This window comes from Lipotes vexillifer, unplaced genomic scaffold, assembly GCF_000442215.2.
Source record: "Lipotes vexillifer unplaced genomic scaffold, Lipotes_vexillifer_v1.1 scaffold499, whole genome shotgun sequence".
Classification (NCBI taxonomy): Eukaryota; Metazoa; Chordata; class Mammalia; order Artiodactyla; family Lipotidae; genus Lipotes; species Lipotes vexillifer.
This window is the reverse complement of record NW_006782754.1, coordinates 157169-173365: the sequence shown is the minus strand read 5'-3', so window position 1 is coordinate 173365 and position 16197 is coordinate 157169. Positions and strand designations below refer to the sequence as shown.

Here is a 16197-nt window from a genome sequence, read left to right as displayed (position 1 = left end):
AAAAAAAAAAAAAAAAAAAAAGTTTAATTCATGGAGACAGAGAGTAGTATGGGACCAGGGACTGGAAGAGGTTGGGGAAAAGAGGAGATGCTGGCCAAAGAGTACAAACTTTCAGTTATAAGATGAATAAATTCTGGAGACCTAACCTACAGCATAGTGACCACAGCTAATAATAATGCATTGTATACTTGAAATTTGCTAAGAGAATAGATCTACAGTGTTCTCACACACAACACACACACACACACACACACACACACTAACTGTATAAGATGATGGGTTTGTTAGCTTGATTGTGTAATCATTTCACAATGTATATATATATATATATATATATATATATATATATATTAAGTATGTTGTACACCTTAAATATATATCTTTTTTTTTTTTTTTGCAGTACGCGGGCCTCTCACTGTTGTGGCCTCTCCCGTGGCGGAGCACAGGCTCTGGACGCGCAGGCTCAGCGGCCATGGCTCATGGGCCCAGCCACTCCACAGCATGTGGGATATTCCAGGACCGGGACACGAACCCATGTCCCCTGCATCGGCAGGCGGGCTCTCAACCACTGTGCCACCAGGGAAGCCCCTATACCATTTTTATTTATCAATCATACCTCAATAAAATTGAAAAAAATAATTATATTTAAAAAAAATTATAGTGAGAAGAATGAAATGGTTTTATCTCTTTTCGAATCTCTTTAATGTCTAGCTTAATAAGGGGTTCTTATGTCTTCTTTTTTGTGATATGGCATGTCAAGTAGCCTCTGGAAAACTTCACTGTTCACTTGCATGAAAATGGGGATCTAAATGACAAATAACATCCTAGTATTATTTAAATATAGTTGTGAACTAGCAGACCCCCTGAAAACGTCTCAGATTGTGCTGGGACTCCGGATCACATTTTTAGAACCATTGCTCCAATTATTTATACAGGATTTTCTTTATTTTGAGCTCATATTATCCTTCTACTTGAAAGGTCCTTGTACTAGTCTCAAGAACCGTAAAGAATAAGTGTGATCTCTGTTTCAAATGATCCCCTCACTCAAATATTTTATGACAGCTATTTGTTATCCCTGTATCTTTCCTTCAGGATAGACTTTCATAGTTCTTTCAACTAATTATCATGTGAAAATTTTCAATTTTCCACCTTAGTTATATTGGGTTGGCCAAAAAGTTCATTTGGGTTTTCTGAAACGTCTTCCGGAAAACCCCAAATGAACTTTTTGGCCAACCCAATATTATCCTTGGGCCTACTCCCATTAGTCAGTTGTTCTCTTCATGCATCAATTAGGGTTGAATACAATATTTCAGGATAGTCTGAATGGTGCAGAGAGAAAATCTTAACCTGGATTTCATACTTCAATTAATGTCTCAAATTAATACATATTTGATCCATGTTTTAACTAGCTGATGTTTAGTCAAATCTTTATTTTGCAATTTTTTTTTTTTTTTGCTGTACGCGGGCCTCTCACTGCTGCGGCCCCTCCCGTTGCGGAGCACAGGCTCCGGACGCGCAGGCTCAGCGGCCATGGCTCACGGGCCCAGCTGCTCCGTGGCACGCGGGATCCTCCCGGACCGGGGCACGAACTCGCATCCCCCGCATCGGCAGGCGGACTCTCAACCACTGCGCCACCAGGGAAGCCCTATTTTGCAATTTTGATTTAAGTGGATTTATAGAATTTTTTTAACCTATGACATCTTGTTAGATATGGATCATGGTTTTAGTTTGTGGATCCTGATGCTGTTATACAAAGTATTCATAATATTTTTGGCAGATATAATGCAACATGTTCACCAAATTGCTTTATTTTCCTCCTGGGCATACAGCACAACTACATACTGAGCTCCTGTTGCATCTAGGCATAGGACTGAGTTTTGATCAGTGGGATATAGGCAGAAGTGCCCTATGATCTGTTTCAGTGCTGGCTAGAAACATGCAGTGCAAAGGTGTACTCTCTCTCCAATTGACTTGTTGCAAAAAAAGACCTCAGAGAGAACAAAAAGTGGATGCCTGAGTCTATCATTTGAAGGAGACATTCCAGGAGAGCCTCCTGAAGAGGAAAATTCACACTGAACCTTCCATGAGCCAGAAAGAAACATTTATTGCTCTATGCTAATTGAATTGTTTGATAGCCTACATGTTCTCAGCTTCTATTAAAATTCTCTATGGTTGACATTAGTCTGTTATTCAATCACTGTTTTGCCATAGTCAATCGAAAAGGACTGTACTACCTCAACAATACTAAGAGTACTAACTGTAATGTCATTTACCCCATATTTATCATATCCACATGAATATAAGATAATTTTTGGTAGATGGTACGGTGAAATTTAGATAAATGATGAGTGATGCTGGCATCATAGAATAAGTTGGGATGTATTCCCTTATTTTTGATTTTCTGAATAGGTTTATGTAGAATTGGTATTAGTTCTCCCTTAAATGCTCAGGAGAATTCACTATGGAAGTCAATGGGCCTGAGGTTTTCTTTGTGGGAAGATTTTTAATTACAAATTCAATTTCTTTAATAGACCTAGGCTTGTTTAGAGTATCTATTTATTACCTCTTAAGAGTTCTTTTGTAATTTGTCTTACAGGTATTTTGTTCATTTAATCCAAATGTCAAAAGTTTTCGGCATAAGGTTTTTTATAACTGTATCCTTTTAATATCTGTAGAATCTGTAATATCACCTCTCTTGTTCCAGATATTGGTGATTTGTACCTTTCTTCTGGTCAGTTTGGCTAGAGATTTATCAATTTTCTTTATCTTCTAAAAAAAAATCAGTTTTGGTCTTATTAATTTCTCTATTGTTTTCCTGTTATCTATTTCATTAATTTCCTCTCTGGTCTTTATTAGTTCCTTTATTTACTTTGCATTTAACTTGTTCTTTATTTTTCAGTTTCTTATGGTAGAAAGAAAGAAACTGAAAAATAAAGTTTTTTTATATAAAAAATTAAAAAACTTGAAGTCACTGATTCGAGACCTTTCTTCTTTTTAATACAGGCATGTTATAAGCACTGCTTTACTAGCATCCTACAAATTCTGATGTTTTGTTTTTCATTCAGTTCAAAATACTTTCTTATTTTCCTTTTGATCTTGTTTTTTACCTATGGGTTATTTGAGCTGTGTTATTTGGTTTTCACACATTTGGAAATTTTCCAGATATCTTTGTTATTGATTTCTGATTCAATTCCATTGTGATCAGAGAACATATTTTGTATGACTTGAATCTTTTAAAAATTATTGAAACTTTTTTCATGGCTCAGGATCTGGTCTATTGTGATAAATGTTCCATGTGAACTTTGAAAGAATGTGTAGCCTACTGTTATTGGCAAGAGGTTCTATAAATTTCAATTAGGTTAAGTTTGTTGATAGTGTTGTTTAAGTCTGCAATACTCTTGATTTTCTATTTGTTCTATTAATTATTGAGAGCATAATTGAGAGCATATTAGTTATTCTGAGCATAATTGTGGATTTGTGTATTTTTCCTTGCAGTTCTATCAGTTTTTATTTCAGGCATTTTGATACTCTATTTTTGTGATTAATTATTTGAGATTCTTAAGTGCTGTTGATGAATTTACCCCGTTATCACTAAGAAATAACCTTTATCTCAGATAATATTTTTCACTGTGAAATCTATTTGCACTGTTATTCATGTATCCATTCAAGCTATCCTTTGATTATTATGGGCATAATATATCATTTTCAATCTTCTACTTTTAGCCTATTAGTGTTTATATTTAAAGTGTGTTTCTTGTAGGCAGTATTTAATTGGTTTTTGCTTTGTGTATCAGATCTGATCATCTTTTCCTTTTAATTGCAATGTTTATCCTATTTATATTTAGTGAGATTATTAATATAGTTAGGTGTAAATCATCACCTTGTTACTTGTTTTCTTTTTCTCTTATCTATTTTTGTTCCCTTTGATCTCTTTTCCTTCCTTCTTTTAGATTAATTGAATATTTTCTATGATTCCACTTTATTTTTTTTCTTGACTTTTTTATTGTTGTTGCTATTTAGGAGGCTGCTCTAGGGCTCATGGTGTAAGTCATTATCATATTTTACCTTTGACATGATATCACTTCACATATAAGACATTTACAATAGCATACTTCCATTTCTCTTTACCTGGTCTTTGCATTATTGCTGGCATACATTTTGCCTCTACACAACTTATGAATTCCACAATGCTTCTTTATTTTTGTTTAAACAGTGAATTACCTTTTAAAGAGACTGAAATAATTTTAAAAACATCACACATATTTCTCCATGGGTCTTGAGCTCCATCTCCTCATTTCTGGTGTTCTTTATTGTTTTGCATAAATCATTATGTTCACTTGTTATCATTTTCCTTTAGCCTGAAGGACTTCTATAACATGTGTGCAGGTGCTCTGGGTGATGAATTATTCCTCTCTCTTTTTTTTTTTAATGTCTGAAAGCTTCTTTATTTCACCTTCATGTTGTCTTACTGGCCACTGTCCCTCTACTCCCTTCAGATGGTTCTTTCCCTGGACTAGGATAGTTTCTTCCCATACATGTGCTCTCAGTATTCTGCTGAATACTAGAGGGAACCCTCTGCATATCAACTCTGTCCAGCTTTCTCCTCTCCAGTACTCTGTCCTGCACATTCTAGTTGTCTTGTACCTTCAGCTTTGTCTCCTCAACCCAAGAGAGTCTGATAGGTTTTCTATGGATCTCACATCCTGCCCCACGCTACCCACACCATCAGTTGAAAACTCTCTCAAGGCAATAAACTGCTCACCTAGTTTGTTTCCCATCTCTTTGAGATGATTGTCCTTCATTACCTGGTATCCAGTGTCTTGAAAACCTTTTTTTTTCCTTCATATATTTTTTCTTTTTTTCTTTTTCTTTTGGGTGTTTCAAGTTGAGGTTAAATCCAGTCTCTGTTACTCCATCCTGCCTGGAAGTGAAAGTCCCTTCACTGACTGTTCTTTTAATGCCAGTTTTTTGTATTCCATTTTTCATATTTAAAAACATTTGTCTTTATTTTACCATTGCCTCAGAAGTTTTTTACTTCTTATAGTTCTTCAATATTATTTTCTTTTTCTAGTCTAGCAAATTTTCATCTCCCCTGATAAGCTGGAGTATGGAGATCCTTGTACCTCTTCATCAAAGAATAGACAGTTGATTCTGTGAATTTTCTCTGATACTCACTTAAGCAATTCTCTATTTTCATATCTCTTTTGTAGAGTATAAAACATTTGTCTTTGTCCTATAGGAGCATACTCTGAGAGCTTTCACAAGTTGTAAAGTAGAAATGTAAACGTTTTGTTTTGTTTTACCTATGTCCACTGACTTGAACTTTGTTCATTAAAGCTCTTATTTACAAGTAAATTATTTTGCTAATTAATAGCAGCCTGCTAGCTCCCTCAGCCTCACACCAGACTTCTCCCAACTCCCAGTAAATTGTGAAAGGATTATTGTGAAAGAATTTATGAAAATTCCTCACTCACTGCTATTTCTTTATCTGTTATTGGCCTATTTTCTGCTTCTGACTGCATTGAGTTTTTGGGTGTATTTGACATTAATCTTGCTAGAAGCAGACTGCTGGAACAAATGAAATCGGTCTTGTATAGTTTTATAAATCTAAATTTTAGTAACCTTCATTATCTCCTTTCCTTTGTTAAGAAATGGATAGTGGTTAAACTGTGGATGTGATGGAACTATCAAGAGTGTCAGGATGTCTATTTCTCTATTCAGTGAAGATGGCATTTTGTTATGATTATGACATTGTGATTGTGTATATCCTCTAGAATCATAGCATGCTGAAGACTACTTCCAGACATCAAAATCAGACCTCAAGTAGAAAAGAAATATGTTTTAGAAATAATATCCTAATAACTAATTTACAGTAGGTTAATTTCTTCTAGTTTAAAGCATTTCTTGATATATAAATCAAATTATGCTTTCTTCACTATATCTACTGTTGTGATATTTGATCATAAGTATGCTTTTATAAAGTTCATAGTGTTTTGAGTGAATTATAATAACAATCACTTAGTGAAAAGCTTAACTTGGTACTATATGGTAAATTTTATACTAGTTGTTTATTTTTCACTTCCTACTGAGTTTGCTTTCTTATGGGATTATTGTATTAAATGTTTACATATTTTCTTTTTAAAAATTATGATCAGTCACGTTTATGGATGTATCTCTTAATTATTTATGCTTAGTATTACTAAAAGAAAAATGTAGGTGCATTTCTCCTAAATATAAATATATTTTTCTGTGAAACTGCAATTCAAAGCAGTATTTAAAAAATCTAGGGGCTTCCCTGGTGGCGGAGTGGTTGAGAGTCCTCCTGCCGATGCAGGGGACATGGGTTCGTGCCCCGGTCCGGGAAGATCCCACATGCCGCGGAGTGGCTGGGCCCGTGAGCCATGGCCGCTGAGCCTGCGCGTCTGGAGCCTGTGCTCCGCAACGGGAGAGGCCACAACAGTGAGAGGCCTGCGTACCGCAAAAAAAAAAAAAAATCTACTCAGCATTAAATTTTTTCTTAAGATATAATTTGTGTTTTTTTTAAGTTTTATGTATTTATTTTTGTTTGGTTGCAGCAGTTCTTGGTTGCTGCAGGGAAGCTCCTTAGTTGTGGCTCGCCAGCTCCTTAGTTGAAGCACATGGGCTCCTTACTTGCAGCAGGCAGGCTCCTTAGCTGTGGCATGCGAACTCTTAGTTGAGGCATGCATGTGGGATCTAGTTCCATGACCAGGGATCAAACCCGGGCCCCCTGCACTGGGAGCAGAATCTTATCCACTGCACCAATAGGGAAGTCCCTATATTTTGTTATTTTTTAATTATACATTTTCTAGAGCATTTAAAGTAAAGAATACTAGGAGGATCACTTAGATTGCTTCATTGCTTTTCTGCTTTTATTTAATTAATATAAGATATAGTGGTGTCAATAAATGTTTAATGTTGGGATTTTTTTTTTTTTCAATGCCTCGGTTCTTGCATTGTTCTCATTAGTAGCACCTACCATCCAGGCCTTTTTTTTTTTTTACATCTTTATTGGAGTATAATTGCTTTACAATGGTGTGTTAGTTTCTGCTTTATAACAAAGTGAAACAGTTATACATATACATATGTTCCCATATCTCTTCCCTCTTGCGTCTCCCTCCCTCCCACCCTCTCTATCCCACCCATCTAGGTGGTCACAAAGCACCGAGCTGATCTCCCTGTGCTATGTGGCTGCTTCCCACCAGCTATCTATTTTACGTTTGTTAGTATATATATGTCCATGCCACTCTCTCACTTTACCACAGCTTACCCTTCCCCCTCCCCATATCCTCAAGTCCATTCTCTAGTAGGTCTGTGTCTTTATTCCCGTCTTACCCCTAGGTTCTTCATGACATTTTCTTTTATGTAGATTCCATATATATGTGTTAGCATATGGTATTTGTCTTTCTCCTTCTGACTTACTGCACTCTGTATGACAGACTCTAGGTTCATCCACCTCACTACAAAAAACTCAATTTCGTTTCTTTTTATGGCTGAGTAATATTCCATTGTATGTATGTGCCACATCTTCTTTATCCATTCATCTGATGATGGACACTTAGGTTGTTTCCATCTCCGGGCTATTATAAATAGAGCTGAAATGAACATTCTGGTACATGACTCTTTTTGAATTATGGTTTTCTCAGGGTATATGTCCAGTAGTGGGATTGCTGGGTCATATGGTAGTTCTATTTGTAGTTTTTTAAGGAACCTCCATACTGTTCTCCATAGTGACTGTACCAATTCACATTCCCAATAGCAGTGCAAGAGGGTTCCCTTTTCACCACACCCTCTCCAGCATTTATTGTTTCTAGACTTTTTGAGGATGGCCATTCTGACCGGTGTGAGATGATATCTCATTGTAGTTTTGATTTGCATTTCTCTAATGATTAATGATGTTGACCATTCTTTCATGTGTTTGTTGGCAGTCTGTGTATCTTCTTTGGAGAAATGTCTATTTAGGTCTGCCCATTTTTGGATTGGGTTGTTAGTTGTTTTGATATTGAGCTGCATGAGCTGCTTGTAAATTTTGGAGATTAATCCCTTGTCAATTGCTTCATTTGCAAATATTTTCTTCCATTCTGAGGGTTGTCTTTTGGTCTTGTTTATAGTTTCCTTTGCTGTGCAAAAGCTTTGAATTTTCATTGGGTCCCATTTGTTTATTTTTGGTTTTATTTCCATTTCTCTAGGAGGTGGGTCAAAAAGGATCTTGCTGTGATTTACGTCATAGAGTGTTCTGTCTATGTTTTCCTCTAAGAGTTTGATAGTTTCTGTCCTTACATTTAGGTCCTTAATCTATCTTGAGCTTATTTTTGTGTATGGTGTTAGGGAGTGTTCTAATCTCATACTTTTACATGTACCTGTCCAGTTTTCCCAGCACCACTTATTGAAGAGGCTGTCCTTTCTCCACTGTACACTCCTGCCCCCTTTATGAAAGATAAGGTGACCATATGTGCGTGGGTTTATCTCTGGGCTTTCTGACCTGTTCCATTGATCTATATTTCTGTTTTTGTGCCAGTACCATACTGTCTTGATTACTGTAGCTTTGTAGTATAGTCTGAAGTCAGGGAGCCTGATTCCTCCAGCTCTGTTTTTCGTTCTCAAGATTGCTTTGGCTATTCGGGGTCTTTTGTGTTTCCATACAAATTGTGAAATGTTTTGTTCTCGTTCTGTGAAAAATGCCAGTGGTACTTTGATAGGGATTGCATTGAATGTGTAGATTGCTTTGGTAGTAGAGTCATTTTCACAATGTTGATTCTTCCAATCCAAGAATATGGTATATCTCTCCATCTATTTGTATCATCTTTAATTTCTTTCATCAGTGTCTTATAATTTTTTGAATACAGGTCTTTTGTCTCTTTAGGTAGGTTTATTCCTAGATATTTTATTCTTTGTGTTGCAATGGTAAATGGGAGAGTTTTCTTGATTTCACTTTCAGATTTTTCATCATTAGTGTATAGGAATGGCAGAGATTTCTGTGCATTAATTTTGTATCCTGCTACTTTAACAAATTCATTAATCAGCTCTAGTACTTTCCTGGTAGCATCTTTAGGATTCTCTATGTATAGTATCATGTCATCTGCAAACAGTGACAGCTTTACTTCTTCTTTTCTGATTTGGATTCCTTTTATTTCCTTTTCTTCTGTGATTGCTGTGGCTATAACTTCCAAATCTATGTTGAATAAGAGTGGTGAGAGTGGGCAACCTTGTCTTGTTCCTGATCTTAGAGGAAATGCTTTCAGTTTTTCACCATTGAGGACGATGTTGGCTGTGGGTTTGTCATTTATGGCCTTTATTATGTTGAGGAAAGTTCCCTCTATGCCTACTTTCTGCAGGGTTTTTATCATAAATGGGTGTTGAATTTTGTCAAAAGCTTTCTCTGCATCTATTGAGGTGATCATATAGTTTTTCTTCTTCAATTTGTTAATATGGTGTATCATGTTGATTGATTTGCATATATTGAAGAATCCTTGCATTACTGGAATAAACCCTGCTTGATCACAGTGTATGATCCTTTTAATGTGCTGTTGGATTCTGTTTGCTAGTATTTTGTTGAGGATTTTTGCATCTATGTTCATCAGTGATATTGGCCTGTAGTTTTCTTTCTTTGTGACATCCTTGTCTGGTTTTGGTATCAAGGTGATGGTGGCCTCGTAGAATGAGTTTGGGAGTGTTCCTCCCTCTGCTATATTTTGGAAGAGTTTGAGAAGGATAGGTGTTAGCTCTTCTCTAAATGTTTGATAGAATTCGCCTGTGAAGCCATCTGGTCCTGGGCTTTTGTTTGTTGGAAGATTTTTAATCACAGTTTCAATTTCAGTGCTTGTGATTGGTCTGTTCATATTTTCTATTTCTTCCTGATTCAGTCTTGGCAGTTTGTGCATTTCTAAGAATTTGTCCATTTCTTCCAGATTGTCCATTTTATTGGCATAGAGTTGCTTGTAGTAATCCCTCATGATTTTTTTTATTTCTGCAGTGTCAGTTGTTACTTCTCCTTTTTCATTTCTAATTCTATTGATTTGAGTCTTCTCCCTTTTTTTCTTGATGAGTCTGGCTAATGGTTTATCAATTTTGTTTATCTTCTCAAAGAACCAGCTTTTAGTTTTATTGATCTTTGCTATTGTTTCCTTCATTTCTTTTTCATTTATTTCTGATCTGATTTTTATGATTTCTTTCCTTCTGCTAACTCTGGGGTTTTTTTGTTCTTCTTTCTTCTAATTGCTTTAGGTGCAAGGTGAGGTTGTTTATTTGAGATGTTTCCTGTTTCTTAAGGTAGGATTGTATTGCAAAAACTTCCGTCTTAGAACTGCTTTTGCTGCATCCCATAGGTTTTGGGTCGTTGTGTTTCCATTGTCATTTGTTTGTAGGTCTTCTCTGATTTCCTTTTTGATTTCTTCAGTGATCACTTCGTTATTAAGTAGTGTATTGTTTAGCCTCCATGTGTGTGTATTTTTTACAGACCTTTTCCTGTAATTGATATCTAGTCTCATAACGTTGTGGTCGCAAAAGATACTTGATACAATTTCAATTTTCTTAAATTTACCAAGGCTTGATTTGTGACCCAAGATATGATCTATCCTGGAGAATGTTCCATGAGCACTTGAGAAAAATGTGTATTCTGTTGTTTTTGGATGGAATGTCCTATAAATATCAATTAAGTCCGTCTTGTTTAATGTGTCATTTAAAGCTTGCATTTCCTCATTTATTTTCATTTTGGATGATCTGTCCATTGGTGAAAGTGGGGTGTTAAAGTCCCCTAGTATGAATGTGTTACTGTCAATTTCCCCTTTTATGGCTGTTAGTATTTGCCTTATGTATTGAGGTGCTCCTATGTTGGGTGCATAAATATTTACAATTGTTATATCTTCTTGGATCGATCCCTTGATCATTATGTAGTGTCCTTCTTTGTCTCTTCTAATAGTCTTTATTTTAAAGTCTACTTTGTCTGATATGGGAATTGCTACTCCAGCTTTCTTTTGGTTTCCATTTGCATGGAATATATTTTTCCATCCCCTTACTTTCAGTCTGTATATGTCTCTAGGTCTGAAGTGTGTCTCTTGTAGACAGCATATATATGGGTCTTGTTTTTGTATCCATTCAGCCAGTCTGTGTCTTTTTGTGGGAGCAATTAATCCATTTACATTTAAGGTAATTATCGATATGTATGTTCCTATTCCCATTTTCTTAATTGTTTTGTGTTTGTTACTGTAGGTCTTTTCCTTCTCTTGTGTTTCTTGCCTAGAGAAGTTCCTTTAGCATTTGTTGTAAAGCTGGTTTGGTGGTGCTGAACTCTCTCAGCTTTTGCTTGTCTGTAAAGATTTTAATTTCTCCATCAAATCTGAATGAGATCCTTGCTGGGTAGAGTAATCATGGTTGTAGGTTCTTCTCCTTCATCACTTTAAATATGTCCTGCCACTCCCTTCTGGCTTGCAAAGTTTCTGCTGAAAGATCAGCTGTTAACCTTATGGGATTCCCATGTGTGTTAGTTGTTGTTTATCCCTTGCTGCTTTTAATATGTTTTCTTTGTATTTACTTTTTGACAGTTTGATTAATATGTGTCTTGGCGTGTTTCTCCTTGGTTTTATCCTTTATGGGACTCTCTGTGCTTCCTGGACTTGATTAACGATTTCCTTTCCCATATTAGGGAAGTTTTCAACTATAGTCTCTTCAAATATTTTCTCAGTCCGTTTCTTTTTCTCTTCTTCTTCTGGAACCCCTATAATTCGAATGTTGGTGCGTTTAATGTTGTCCCAGAGGTCTCTGAGACTGTCCTCAGTTCTTTTCATTCTTTTTTCTTTATTCTGCTCTGCAGTAGTTATTTCCACTATTTTATCTTCCAGGTCACTTATCCGTTCTGCCTCAGTTATTCTGCTATTGATCCCATCTAGAGTATTTTTCATTTCATTTATTGTGTTGTTCATCATTGCTCGTTTCACCTTTAGTTCTTCTAGGTCCTTGTTAAATGTTTCTTGCATTTTCTCTATTCTATTTCCAACATTTTGGATCATCTTTACTATCATTATTCTGAATTCTTCTTCAGGTAGACTGCGTATTTCCTCTTCATTTGTTAGGTCTGGTGGATTTTTATCTTGCTCCTTCATCTGCTGTGTGTTTTTCTGTCTTCCCATTTTGCTTATCTTACTGTGTTTGGGTTCTCCTTTTTGCAGGCTGCAGGTTCGTAGTTCCCATTGTTTTTGGTGTCTGTCCCCAGTGGCTAAAGTTCATTCAGTGGGTTGTGTAGGCTTCCTGGTGGAGGGAACTAGTGCCTGTGTTCTGGTGGATGAGGCCAGATCTTGTGTTTCTGGTGGGCAGGTCCATGTCTGGTGGTGTGTTTTGGGCTGTCTGTGGACTTGTTATGATTTTAGGCAGCCTCTCTGCTAATGGGTTGTGTTGTGTTCCTGTTTTGCTAGTTGTTTGGCATATGGTGTCCAGCACTTTAGCTTGCTGGTCATTGAGTGATGCTGCGTGATGGTGTTGAGATGGAGATCTCTGGGAGATTTTCACCGTTTGATATTACCTCGAGCTTGGAGGTCTCTTGTTGACCAGTGTCCTGAAGTTGGCTCTCCCACCTCAGAGGCACAGCACTGAATCCTGGCTGGAGCACCAAGAGCCTTTCATCCACATGGCTCAGAATAAAAGGGAGAAAAAGTAGAAAGAAAGAAAGAGGATAAAATAAATTAAAATAAAGTAAGATAAAATAAAATAAAGTTATTAAAATAAAAAATAATTATTAAGAAAAAAATATTTTTTAAGTAAAAAAAACAAACAAACAAAAAAAACAGACGGATAGAACCCTAGGACAAATGGTGAAAGCAAAGCTATACAGACAAAATCTCACACAGAAGCATACACATACACACTCACAAAAAGAGGAAAAGGGGAAAAATAATAAATCTTGCTGTCAAAGTCCACCTCCTCAATTTGGGATCATTCGTTGTCTATTCATGTATTCCACAGATGCCGGGTACATCAAGTTGATTGTAGAGCTTTAATCCGCTGCTCCTGGGGCTGCTGGGAGAGATTTCCCTTTCTCTTCTTTGTTAGCACAGCTCCCGGGGCTCAGGTTTGGATTTGGCCCCGCCTCTGCGTGTAGGTCGCCGAAGGGCGTCTTTTCTTCCCTCAGACAGGACGGGGTTAAAGGAGCAGCTCACTCGGGGGCTCTGGCTCACTCAGGCCGGGGGGTAGGAGGGGTGTGTATGCAAGGCGAGCCTGTGGCGGCAGAGGCCAGAGGGACGTTGCACCAGCCTGGGGCGCACCATGTGTTCTCTCTGGGAAGTTGTCCCTGGATCCCGGGACCCTGGCAGTGGCGGGCTGCACAGCCTCCCCGGAAGGGAGGTGTAGATAGTGACCTGTGCTCACACACAGGCTTCTTGGTGGTGGCAGCAGCAGCCTTGGCGTCTCATGCCCGTCTCTGGGGTCCGTGCTGTTCGCCGCAGCTCGCAACTGTCTCTGGAGCTCCTTTAAGCAGCGCTTTTAATCCCCTCTCCTTGCGCACCAGAAAACAAAGAGGGTAGAAAAAGTCTCTTGCCTCTTTGGCAGTTCCAGACTTTTCCCCACACTCCCTCCCGGCTAGCCGTGGTGCACTAACCGCCTGCAGGCTGTGTTCATGCCGCCAACCCCAGTCCTCTCCTAATGTTGGGATTAAAAAAAATTTTTTTTCTGGTGTTGCTTCCTTCTTTTTTGTTTGTTATGCTTTGTTTTTTTCTTTAAAAATTTTTTTTATTGGAGTATTGTTGATTTACAATGTTGTGTTAGGTTCTGCTGTACAGCAAAGTGAATCAGTTATACATATATATATATATATATATCTACTCTTTTCCCATATAGGTCATTACAGAGTATTGAGAAGGGTTCCTGGACTATACAGTAGGTCCTTATTAGTTATCCATTTTATATATAGTATTGTGTATATGAATGCTGAAATTTTAAATTATCTCGAAAATATCTGCGTTTGACCATCTTTCTATTCAGGCTACCTCAGGATCCCTCCCATTTTAATATTCTATGAGCCTCATAGTGTTATACTGCTAAAGATTTCACATCAGTCCGAAACTGGAAGGGAACTAATAAGGAATTAAAAGCAAACAGAAAAGAATATGAAAAAATAAACAGGCATATAAGTACATTTTCACCCTATAGGCATACCTACTTGGAAGGCAAAAATATAATCCTTAGAATGCTTTTAAGCATGGAATCAGAGCAAGGGGGGTTGGTGGGATAGTCTTGGAAGCTTCTGTCATAGGTTCATCCAGTTCCTGATAGGGAAGACCTGCTGCACATCCCAGAAAATGAAATCCATAGGCAGGGACATCTGCTTCTGTGTACATTGATGGAGTTCTACTTTAAAATCTGGATACTGTTCTTTCTCCCATTCTCCACAGTTTAAAAATATAGCAAATGAAATTTGCTAAAAGAATACTTCCTGAGACTTAAGATGGTATTTTGACTATGCTCATTAGATTTACCCTAGGTTGAATGAAGAATTTTAAAATGACAATTTTCCACAGAATTATCACAGACAAGATCCATGAAGTTGTTTTGTTTTGTCTTTGTTGCAAACCTGAACTTAAGGGAACAGGAAAGTAGTGTTGATAATTATTACATGAAGACCAAGAAGTACTCAGCCCAAAGCAGTAGCGCTTTTGCTAATCTTTCAACAAAATTCTACTCTTCCTCACTCCAACAGTGGGGATTTCTCCTTAGACAGTATGGATTTAAGTGCATAAAGATTATGCTACTTTGATTTTGATAGTTTGAATTTGTTCATTCAAAGCTGCAAAATAGTCTTAAACCATGAATGTATTTACATCTCAACAAAGCAAACTTTGCTGATTGGTTAAATTAATTCATGTTTCATAGATAAAATGGTGAGCATATCTATTTACACATTTAAACATCACTGTAAGTTTATTTTTGTCAAAACTTTTTTCAATAGAAGGCCTAGGAGGATTACATACCAAGCCTAATTTGAATATCTGCCAAATCTGGGGGATTCAGAGCAGCATTAGTCTTCTAAATCTCATCAGTACGAGATAAATAGGAGTCTTGATCTCTCAGAATTGCTATGCAATAATCCTAACCACAAAGACAGGCTGTAACAATTATAAGAGAGAAAATGCAAAGTCCAGGGAAGATACCTAACTGAGAGAACTAAGTTCAAATCCTTAATAAGTTTGGCTATTTATTAGCTATGTGACATTGGAAGAGTCGCTAATCCTCTCTGGAATGTAGTTTCTTTAATATGTAAAATGAAGATGATAATAGATACTGCTCTTGTAAGGATTAATAATGGGATATATAGCAGACATTTAAAAAATGTTAGTTCCTACTTCTGCTCTTTCCTTAGGTTCTAGGCCAGTCTAGACCTTTTTTGACTGTGAGGGAATAAAAAACAGAATGTATGTCTGTTCAAAATAAGATAAATGTTTTATATCTTAATCCCTCAACTCAGTAAAATAGGCGTATATAAGTGAAACAAAATTTTCACAAAATAGTATTGTGAAAATGTACTATGTCATGGACTGTGTATTTTTTTTCTTCTGAATTCTACTTTATTTCATTAAAAGGTAATAGTGTTTGGAAAACATTCCTCTAGGCCACTTTAAGTGAGCCTACTGTCTACAGTTATAAATAAAAACATCTTGTTTCAGGATGAGAGGTAAACTTTCCATCGCCATACTCTCTTCTCTGGGTTTAAGGCTACACTTGGATATGACCATCACATGCTACCAAATCATTGCTATTTGAGAGGCATTAGCACTGAATCTAGAAGTAGCTTCTTGGCCAGGCAACCAGCCAGGTGTTAAATGAGGACAGGAAGACTTGAAAACTATCTCTAGAACTTGATAGCATGATTAATTAATATTTAGTGAAGTACTCTAACTTTCGATGAAAGGACCCTTATAAATGAATAATAGTACTAACGTGCTGAAAATATCATATACTAATATAGTATCCAGTAATATCTGAGACCTCTATTAACTTTGCTAAAGGTAGTTCAGACATATTGTTTGAGAAGTTTTACAGCCAACAATTAGATTTGAGGAAGTAGGTTCCTTAACAATCTGCAGTCTTATGAAGCATAACAGCTTTGTGTATGTAGTCCTGATTACATAGCAAAAAGAGAATATTTGTGGTTTTTATTATGTTCCTTATTGGAATAAATAGTTCATTTAGGGAAAG

At 36.8% G+C, this 16197-nt stretch overlaps 1 protein-coding gene across 1 annotated transcript in view; it reads left to right on the top strand.

The window, feature by feature from the left end:
- The window catches only part of SLCO6A1 (solute carrier organic anion transporter family member 6A1), a 136537-nt gene that overhangs the window by 118832 nt on the left and 1508 nt on the right, over positions 1–16197 (top strand). The gene's annotated exons all lie outside the window — the stretch shown is intronic.